The sequence below is a fragment of the Mercenaria mercenaria genome, chromosome 5, assembly GCF_021730395.1.
Source record: "Mercenaria mercenaria strain notata chromosome 5, MADL_Memer_1, whole genome shotgun sequence".
NCBI lineage: Eukaryota > Metazoa > Mollusca > Bivalvia > Venerida > Veneridae > Mercenaria > Mercenaria mercenaria.
The window spans coordinates 95,040,169-95,048,793 of record NC_069365.1 but is presented as its reverse complement, the minus strand read 5'-3'; positions in this window follow the sequence as shown (position 1 = coordinate 95,048,793).

Genomic DNA, 8,625 nt, shown 5'->3' with positions numbered 1-8,625 from the left:
TACAAAATGTACATGTAAAAAAATATAGATGTAAATATCACGTATATAACACTTCATAAGATGATTGGTCATGCAGAGTAGATGACCCCTATTGATTTTGGGGTCTCTCTGTTAAAGGTCAAGGTCACAGGGGCCTGAACATGAAAAACCATTTCCTATCAATAACTTGAGAACCACTTGACCCAGGATTTTGAAACTTATAGGAATATGATAGGATGTTTGGTCATGCAGAGTAGATGACCCCTATTGATTTTGGGGTCACTCTGTTAAAGGTCAAGGTCACAGAGGCCTGAATATGAAAAACCATTTCCGATCATTACCTTGAGTACTACTTGACCCACAATGTTGAAACTTCATAGGATGGTTGGACATGCAGAGTAATGAGCCCTATCGATTTTGGGGTCACTCGATCAAAGGTCAAGGTCACAGGGGCCTGAACATGGAAAACCATTTCCTGCTAGTAACTTGAGAACCACCTGACCGAGAATGTTGAAACTTCATAGGATGATTGGTCATGCAGAGTAAATGACCCCTGTTGATTTTGGGGTCACTCTGTTAAAGGTCACAGGGGCCTGAACATGGAAAACCATTTCCAATCAGTAACTTGATAACCGCTTGATCCAGAATGTTGAAACTTCATAGGATGATTGGACATGCAGAGCAGATGACCCCTAATGATTTCGGGGTCACTCTATTGAAGGTCAAGGTCTCAGCAGACAGAACATGAAAATCCATTTCCGGTCAATAACTTGAGAACCATTTGACCTAGAACCTTCAAACTTCATTGGGTGATAGGACTGACAGAGTAGATGACCCCTATTATTTTTGTGGTCACTCCATGAAAGGTCAAGGTCACGGGGCTGAACATTGAAAACGCTTTCCAATCAATAACTTGAGTACCACTTGACCCAGAATGTTGAAACTTAATAGGATGATTGGATATGCAGAGTAGATGACCCTTACTGATTTTGGAGTCACTCAAAGGTCAAGGTCACAGGGGCTGAACATAGAAAACGGTTTCCAAATTATAACTTGAGAACCATTAGGCCCAAAATGTTGAAACTTAGTGGGATGATTGGACATGCCAAGTAGATAATCCCTATTGTAGTCAACTATCAGTGTCTCTTTGACGTTTGCTCCTGTCCCCTGTTGACTTTTTGCTTATACGACTAAGCATTGGGGGAGACGTGCGCTTTTCTGCAAAAGCATCTTCTAGTTTCATTTGTAGACACATTGCAGATAAGGTAAGGTACCACAGCTTACATACGTCCAATGGTATGTTATGATATTTTGACCTTTACTGCAGCACATACTGCAATACCTGAATCTACAGAACTGTACCTTACTTAAGTAGGAATACAGTCTACATTGGCATGTATTCCAACCTTGATAAGAGTAGCAAGAAATGTATCTCGCTCCGTGTTAACAATGTTTGACTGAATTGACATAAACATGGCAAAATATTAATTTTAAGCAACAGACATAACATTTTAGCTCACCTGAGCACAATGTGCTCAAGGGTGAGCTTTTGTGGTCTGTCGTCCGTCAACACATCTTCTTAACCACCAGTCCAATTTTTATGAAACTTCAAATGGGATGTTCCTTACATGATCCTCCTTAAAAATTGTTCAAAGAATTGAATTCCATACAGAACTCTGGCAACCGAAAGGAAAAACTTTTAAGAATCTTCTTGTCCAAAACCACAGTAGCTAGGGCTTTGATATTTGGTATGTGGTATCATCTAATGGTCCTCTACAAAGTTTATTCAAATTATCCCCCTAGGGTCAAATATAGCCCCGCCCTGGGAGTCACATGGTTTACATAGATTTTTATTGGGAAAATCTTCTTGTCCAAACCCATAGGGCCTAGGGCTTTGAAATTTGGTTTGTAGCATCATCTAGTGGGCCTCTACCAAGATTGTACAAATTATCCCCCAGGGTCAAATATAGCTCCGCCCTTGGGGTCACATGGTTAATATAGACTTATATAGGGAAAAACTTTGAAAACCTTGTCCATAATCACAGGGCCTAGGGCTTTGATATTTTGTATGTAGCATCATCTAGTGGTCCTCTTCCAATATTCAGGGCTCCAGATAAGATGCCTATTAGCGTAAATTACGCTTTGAAATAATGCATATACACATGTGCGATCATTTTTAAGCGTATTAAAACGTATAAGAAATTACAGAAACTCCTGCAATGACTTTTAACTAGCGTAAACAAAATCTGAATCATCTAAAGGCTTTACGTAACAAAGCACGGTCAGCATTAATTCTCCCAAACAGAACGTACACACGCATTGAATGGTACTTTATAAGTTAAACTATATTATAAACCCAATGATGAAATTCAGTTTACAATTGGTGTGCAAAACTGTGTATATCATCAAAATTTCACGGCTGAATCTTAAAAAACAAGAAAGTAGGTCAGTAGGTCAAGGTCACAGTCAAGTGACATCATATTATTTGAGGTCATCCGGTAGTTATAATAAAACAGTCTTGGAAATAGGATCAAATGATTTTTTAAGTATTTATTCCTACATAACTCACATAATAACTAAGTGACCCCAGGGTGGGGTCTCTTTTAACCCCTGGGGCATAATTTGAACAATTTTGGTAGAGGACTACTAGACAATGCATCATACCAAATACCAAAAGCCTAGGTCGTATGGTTTCAGACAAGAAGTTTTTTCCTATATAAGTCTATATAAAACTTGGGACCCCCAGGGCAGGGCCTCTTTTCACCCAAGGGGTACAATTTGAACAATTTTGATTGAGGACCATAAGACAATGCCACAAACCAAATATCAAGGGATAAGGTCAGTAATTCGAAAGAAGTCCATAATAAATAGATCCTAATTTTCCCATTTTTTGCGCAAATTCGTGTAGAACGAGTGCTTTAATCACCATTTTTCACTACTAGAATACATTCTGCATGAAATGAGACGGTTTTCTTGTTCATACACCCCACATGGCAAGTGTTGCAGATCGAAACCGGAAGTAGGTGTTTATTGCGCGGACGAGAGCAAATATGCGCCATTTTTAGGGTAGCAGACCACAACTGACTGGCATTTCACTAGGAACTACATAACCCCCTATTTTCTTTTCATTTTTTCGTTAATTTGTGATAGAACTTTTATGAAAAATAGGTGTAGGAAAAAGTGATGTTCTGTAAAGATACGTGAAGACGACCTGAAGTTGTCGTTTTTTATATGAAACAAAGAAGGATTTGAATTACTGACCTTTAACCTCAAAGGTCTAAGTGTTGTGGTTTCAGAGAAGAAGATTTAAAAAAAAAAATTCCTATATAAGTCTATGTAAATCTTGGTACCCCTGGGGCGGGGCCATATTTGACCCTAGGGGGATAATTTGAACAATCTTTGTAAAGAACCACTAGATGATGCTACATACCAAATATCAAAGCCCTAGGCTGTGTGGTTTTGTACAAGAAGATTTTCAAAGTTTTCCCTATAAAAATCCATATAAACTATGTGACCCCCAAGGCGGGGCCATATTTGACCCTAGGGGCATAATTTGAACAATTTTGGTAGAGGACCACTAGATAATGCTACACACCTGATATCAAAGCCCTAGGCCCTGAGGTTTTGGACAAGAAGATTTTTTAAAAATTTCCTTTCGGTTGCCATGGCAACCAAAGTTCTCCATGGAATTCAATTCTTTGAACAATTTTGAAAGGGGGCCACCCAAGGATCATTCCTATGAAGTTTGGTGTAATTCTGCCTAGTGGTTTTCAAGAAGAAGATTTTTTTAGAAAATGTTGACGGACACATGACGCACGACGGACATTGAGCGGTCACAAAAGCTCACCACAAGCCTTTGGCTCAGGTGAGCTAAAAAGTGAACAAACATTCTACGCATCTTTAAACCAACAAGAACGATCATTTAAACATATTTAAAGCTATATTGAGTATTCTATTGGATTCAGTAGCGATGTTTTAAGCCATTTAAGTAAGCCAAGGGAGAACAAAAAGCAAAAACTTGAATGCTGAATTGAAACTGAACTGCAAACAAATTCATGGGCGTTACACCAAATTAATAAATATGTTATAAAACCGTTTTCTTTTTTTTCACATTTACAAATTTTCAGGAGTAAAATTACTCCTAGTAAATTTCAGATTTTACCATTTTACTCATTCACAAAAAATTATGATGAGTAAATACTCATAGGCCAAAAAAATTATCTGGAGCCCTGAATATTGTTCAAAATATCCTTCTAGTGTCAAATGTGGCTACGCCCAGACACGGCTCACTTGGTTTATATAGACTTGTAAAGGTAGGTAAAGGTAAAGGTAAGTTTTATTTACCGTCGCTTGGTGAAACAATTTACATAAGCTCTATAGAGCTTTTCTGCGACCCTATATTAAGAACAGTTAAAACCAATTATACCTCACCCCCAGCAATTTGCTGGTACCCATTTACAGCTGGGTCGACTGAGGCAATCGTGATAAAGTGCCTTGCCCAAGGACACACTGCAATGGGAGTAGCCAGGATTCGAACCAGGGGCCTTCACCTCCGTAGGAAAGCATCTTAGCCCTCTCGACCAATGTGTCCACACGTATTGGAAAAACTTTAAAAATAATATTGTCTGCAACTGGAAGGCCTAGGCTTTTGATATTTTGCATGTTGCATTGCCTAGTGGTCCTCTACCAAGATTATTCAAATTATGCCCCTTAGTTGTAAAGAGGCCCCACCCAGGGGGTCACAAGTTTTACACAGATTTGTATAGGGAAAAAAATTTAAAAATCTTGTCTGAAAGTTCAAGGCCTAGGCCTTTGATATTTGGTATGTATCATTGCCTAGTTGGTCTATAACAAGATTGATCGAATTATGCCCCTGGGGTCATACAGGAAAAAAATACTTAAAAATTATCAGATCATATTTCCTAGACTGTTTAATTAGGATTACCTGATGATCCCAAGTGATTAGGGGTCACTTGGCCTTGACATACTGACCTACTTTCTTAATTTTTAAGATGCAGCCTTGAAATTTGGATTACATATATTATACAGTTTTGCAGACTGATCTTAAAACTGACTTTCAGTGACCATGAATGTGACCTACTGACCTACTTTCTTGTTTTTTAAGATACAGCCTTGAAATTTAGATGACATTGTACAGTTTGCACACAGATCTTGATACTGACTTTCAGTGACCATGAATATGACCTTCTTTCTTTTTTTCAAGCGTTGTTGAAGCAAGCACCTTTACTTTATTTCTTGTATTAGAAATTATTGGTTATGTCCTAAATGTACCAGTACACATGATGTGTGTTACAGTATGTATCGCAACCAGCCGACAAAGGTAAAATCAGTAACTGGTCAATAACTGGAAACCATATTGACTAACTGTTCTCGGTAGGCTTACAGCTCTGCTGTTATTCTTAACCCTATCCTGCTAAATTTCTACAGTGAACTTGTCCATCCATCAATTTGGACAGTACCATTTACTGTTAAAAGGGGTGCATAGTAAAAAGTTACTGAATGAATGGCGAACAGTGCACAGATGTGCAGTCTGATCATGATCTGCAGTGGTCGCAAAGGCAGAGTTGGTCATATCCAGCATGATAAGGGCTATAATGAAACTAAGTGAATTATCTATTAATTGGTTCTTCACATGCTCTTTGTACAGTGCCATATATATTGCTTACAAATGTGATGCTTGGGTACTCAGTAGCCATGTTGATGAGTCCTTGTATAAGTTGCCCAGCCTCTGTCTTTGCTGTCATTTTGAAATTTGTTAAAATTGTAGAATGCATACATGTAAGGAAGACATCAGGCTGGCTTGCTGAAGTCCAGTAATTATGGTGACAACTTGCTCTTGAATATTGCTAGGGGCACCCGGAGTCCTCCTCGACCATAAAAGCTCATAATACAACTTTTATAATGTTGGTGACATTTAAACATCCCAGCCAAACTGACTGGTATCATATCCAAAAAATTCCACGTACCCCAAAACTCCTAGATCATACGTTCCATCATAAAATGATATAAATCTTTTTTTAATTTCAATTCTTTATTGAGACTGCAAATGTAATAAATACATAGTATTTACAATATTACGTAATGTATCTTTCTATCTAAAAACATGAATATTGCACAAATATCTAATTAAATTAAAACCCCAAATATTTTAGCCTAAAATTCCTGGGTGAATATAGGAAAATCAATGCAACTGACAATATCTGATCATAAACAAATTTTTTGTTCGGACATAATCAAATTAACTACCGTATATTTCCTAATTAACACCCTGGGTCGTAACAGGTTCCAAAAGGAGAGCATTTATTAACACCCTTATTTTCTTTTAACCTTTTTTTTTCATTTTTATAGTAAATATAAACTGTAAATCCAACTTTTAATGAATGATTTTTAACAATTCTAGCACTACCATAAGTATTCTCTGCAGACCTAATTTTTTTTTTCCTTTTTGTGGAAAATGTGATGGAAGCATTTATTTGGGGGAGGGTGTTAATTTGAGAAATATATGGTATATCAAAATAGGTGAGATTTGAACAAAAGACTGAAACCTACATCACAGTTTCACAAGTCAATTGCATAGAGGACAGGTACACTACAATTTCAATCAGATCACTAAAAAAATTTCCTCCAAGACAAAGGAAGAATACATAAAGGCTGCCATTTACAGTGGAACATAATAAGAATCCATTCATATTTGTGGGGAGGAGGGGGGGACTAATTTTCATTTATGGGTGGTTGCAGCACCTTTTTGAATTTTAAATATATCTGTAACATTTGTGTCAAATTATGGCTCATGAAAAATTTCGAACATTTTTACACTAAGATTTCTTGTAGATCTAGCTCAGACTACATATTTCGATGTATAAATAAAAACACACCTTTAATAACAACACCAAAATATTAAATCAGGATTATTATTTTTTCTGAAAGTATTATAACAATCCATCCACAATGTTTAATTTTTTTATTTTAAGACAAGCTTTGGGCTACAGAAAAAAAAGTCGAGAGATTTGAAAAGATTAACACTGTCCCATTGAATAGGTTCTGTAACAGACTCACGAAAAATATGTGTGCCAGAAAAGTATTGCATGGGAAAGTAAAACCTATATGTGGCCTATGTAAATGAATGAAAACATGGTCAAGAGGTCAGTATTGCTATTATAAAATAATGAACAATTCAAACATTTTAATAAATCCTAAACACTAAATGCTAACAGATAACCATTAAATTAATTCAATTTATTTTAACAATTAAAAATCAGACATAAATAAATATACAAAACAAGAATGTAGAGAAGACAAAATTATTTATATCCAAGAATGTTGCTAGATGCATAAAAATATGAATTTAAAAAACTTATTTTTCCTCTACCTTTGTAGAATGTTATTCTATTTGTAACCTTAAATGTCACAAGTTTATGAACAACATGGAACATTAAATTGTATAAGCACAGCAATTACTCCTTCCCATTAATACTCATTTGATTTATAAATCTGTTTCTTTTGTGTGCAACAAATAATCTACAATTTCTGTACCAGTATTTCAAATTACATTCAACCAGAATCTTATACAAGAGGGCCATGATGGCCCTATATCGCTCACCTGTTATCATTGCACTTGAGGACAAGAAGGTCCTTAGAAAAAATATCTAAGTCCAAAGGACAGTAACAACAAAGGGAAAAAATTTAACCAAAAAGAAAAAAAAATTCTTACAAGGTACAGATATGTCAAAGGACACTTAAAATTGGAGGTACCAAGCATGTTGTACCACAGAAAAGTGGTCTCAGTTTTTCCCTACGGCCAATAATAAAAAAGTTACTAAAAATAAGCTATTTATAGTAACGTAAAAGGGAACTAATTTAAAAAAAAATTATTGTAAGTGAACAAAAGAAGGATCTGCCAAATAAATCTGTTGACATAAATGAAATTTCAGATCAGTATCTTCATTAGTTACGGAGATATATATCCATTTTAATTTGAAATAAAGGGAGGTAATTTGATATAAAATCAGTCCATAGTTATCTACCCTGATTGGCTCAGTCCAACTAATGACAATAATGAAATTTCAAATAAGTCCTATAAGTACTTACTGATATAAATCCATTTTGATTACAATCAGGGGAGGTAATCAGATATAAAATAACTCTGAACCTACGCTTGGATCTGATTTGTCATGGAATCCAAGAATTATTGTTGTTGAAGTTATTTTGGAAGTTTGTATCAAATAAAACCATAAATGAAGTCTCTATATGGCTGCAAAAGCCAAAATAGCCAATTTTGGACCTTTAAGGGGCCATAACTCTGGAACCCATGATGAAATCTGGCCAGTTCAAGAAAGGAACCAAGATCTTGTGGTGATACAAGTTGTGTGCAAGTTTGGTTAAAATCGAATCATAAATGAAGCTGCTATTGTGCAGACAAGGTCAAAATAGCTAATTTTGGCCCTTTCAGGGGCCATAACTCTGGAACCCATTATGGGATCTGGCCGGTTCAATTACGGAATCAAGATCTTATGGTGACACAAGTTTTGTGCAAGTTTGATTAAATTCAAATCATAAAATGAAGCTGCTATTGTGCAGACAAGGTCAAAATAGCTAATTCTGGCCCTATCAGGGGCCATAACTCTG